The following is a 2,841-nucleotide window of genomic DNA, read 5'->3' on the forward strand; positions in this document are numbered from 1 at the left end:
ACACACACACACACACACACACACACACACACACACACACACACACAATTCTTCATTGATTTAAAGGAATATTCTATTTGAGTACTTTTCATATATAAAAATGTACTGTAATATGCTTTATTTAATATCAACATACACAAAGAAAAGATTAAATAGTAGTAAACAAAAAGATTCACTTACTTTGATGTGATGCAACAAGTCCTCCGCTGTTCCATGTCCCAGGAATTGAGAGCCCAGATACCTGGATTGAACGCAGTCTTCATTCCAAAAACGAATGTGCACATCGAGCTGTTTCTTTTTAGTTGACTGGTTCAGAGACTCGTCAAACATCAACACAAATGGGCCAGCTTTGTTAATACTGTCAACGAGCTCCTGCTTAAAAAAATGTGCAAGCCCGAATCGCAAGATGTAACCCGTTTTGTCCTTGCCACAAGTGAATGTTCTGGCTATATCCGAATCTGGAAACATTGATTTAAAAATGTCCGATATGCCTTCGTTGGAATTTAGAGAATGGTGATTCACCGCAGTGTGGAGACACCAGATCACCTCTGCACGCAGTGTTGGTGTGCTGCCCATGGTCACCATGATGTCGGCAGACGGAGAGGCAGAAGACAGTGTCAAGGGAGCTTTGGTTGGTTCAGGCACACGGTTAGCTGGAAGCGCTGTCGCTGGTGGAGCACAGAAACTGCTGATAGACATCTGCGTTTTGCGGCTAGCTGCACTTTTGTGGCTAGCTCCAGTCATATGGGACTTCAAGGCGTTTATGCCCATCGAGGCTACGCTCATCTTTTTTTTACAAAATGTACAATAAGCCTCGCGGTTATTCTCGGCGACAGGCCTCAGCCATTCTTGAAAATCAGGCATCTCCAACCAGGAGTCCGAAAACTTGCATTTACCCGTTGTTCTCACGGTCTCGCGGCAACTTACTCGAACACACAGACTCAAAGCAGCCACGCATGCGCACAAGATAGGCCTAGCCGTTAAGGCTGTTGTAACCTGACACTCTAAATTTGTGCGAAGCAGTTTCCGAATCCTCCGCGGTGAGGAAAACAAATATTAGTCATACATACTTTTTGCTGTCAAATTATTTAAAGCTAGAATAACAGCAAAAAAAATAATACCTCATCAAATCGCTTTCAAGACTTTTTAATACTTTTCAAGACCCTTAATTTTCCCAAATTTGATTTATCAACTTTTAATAACTTTCAAGACCCCGCGGACACTCTGTTGCTGTTTGTAATGTAAAAAAACAACCGAACTCTTCCTGTTTAAAGTGCACGCATTCTCCGGTAAAAATATTCCTATTTAATATATTGTGCCGTCCTGCTGGATACTGGAATGGAGGAAAACGTGAATAACCATCACTTTGTGTAAATAGTTACTGTCGGCTGTAACCATGTCAGTACAACAACAAACTTGTTAGTGTAGCATTCTCCGGTAAAAATATCACAGTTTTTATATGAAAGACTGGTTACATATACTTTATAATAATTGTTTTAGATTTAAGATATGATGTGTACAATTATGTTGTTGTGTTAAATTTTAGGCCAAGAGTTGATTTTTCTCAGTTCATTCCTTCACACCAGGGGCGATTGTAGAAGCCTTTTTTAGGGGCCTTAGCCCCCCCAGTGTTGACAACGGCTCTTGGCTTGAACCACCCAGTGTGTATTATCATTAGAATTATTGTAGGGGGGGAGATATTGGTGTGAGGTGTATTTTAACAGGTTTTAAAACATCTATATTTACCTACATAAGTAAATCCTTTATTCAATAACTGTTTTATAAAGCATGGCACAAGAAGTAGCACTAAGCTTTTTGTTTGTCTTTAATTTTTCTACCTAACACAGGAAGCTGTTAGCTCTGGAAGCAAGCTGTTAAACAGCTTTGGACACAAAGACCCTTGTCCCACACTTCAACAGAGCCAGAAACAGACTCAGCAGCTGATCCTCCGTAGAAACATTATATGGACTACAGGCCATGGATTATTGTTTTATGATATTTACTGAAGGTTTTTATTTGGATTAAGGAAATAAATGTCTCTATTTCACCACAGATGAACTGTTCCTGTTGCCATATCTTTTGAAATAAAACTACACAACACAAAGTAATTTAAACAGGAATGGGTAGAAGATCAAATCAAATTCAATGTATTTCCTAAAAATTAAATGAAAAACAGGAGCAGGACAGGAGCGGGAGTGATTCTGAACAGGAGCGGGAGTCATGTTAGCAGGAGTGGGACAGGACAGGAGTGAAAATCCACTCCCGTGTCATCCTCTAGCACACAGCAGTGTGCTAAAAGTGTACACTAGTGTACAAAAGAGCAACATTTCATCCAGATGTCCTGACTTTAATTCCATTTAAAGCATTTTTCTTATAAAGTATGTGTAAATTCAGCTGTTTTAAAGACATTTTAACTTTAATGCACTATTTGTATGTAGTGAAATAAAAAACATCCGACATGTTTACTTGTGTTCAACACTACTCATGTACATGATGTTTGTCATGAAGCTCGAGGACAATAAGGTGTGGGGGTTTAAAGACGTTTCAACTTTAGTGCACCTGAACAGAGTCTCTTCCACCTGCAGCATCTCACAGCGTCACAGTTACTGCTGAGATAAGATGCTACAGACGTAGCTCCTCTCAAGCATCCTCCTAACATGATGCTAAGAGAGGCGGAAAGAGAAGCTATGCTAATGTCGAACCAGTTAACACAAACGGCTTTTTATCGTTCAGCCTTTTTTTTCTATCGTCCAATCAGATGTGACCCGCCAGACACACCCATTTTCCTCTAGTTCAATCAGATATGACCCCCCGGATACGCCTCGTCCAATCAGATGTGCC

At 40.3% G+C, this 2,841-nt stretch overlaps 1 protein-coding gene across 1 annotated transcript in view; it reads right to left on the reverse strand.

The window, feature by feature from the left end:
- The window catches only part of LOC119429181 (general transcription factor 3C polypeptide 3), a 22,496-nt gene that overhangs the window by 14,872 nt on the left and 4,783 nt on the right, over positions 1–2,841 (reverse strand). The window lies entirely within an intron of this gene.

The sequence above is a fragment of the Nematolebias whitei genome, chromosome 24, assembly GCF_014905685.2.
Source record: "Nematolebias whitei isolate Nwh7 chromosome 24, NemWhi1, whole genome shotgun sequence".
Taxonomy (NCBI): domain Eukaryota; kingdom Metazoa; phylum Chordata; class Actinopteri; order Cyprinodontiformes; family Rivulidae; genus Nematolebias; species Nematolebias whitei.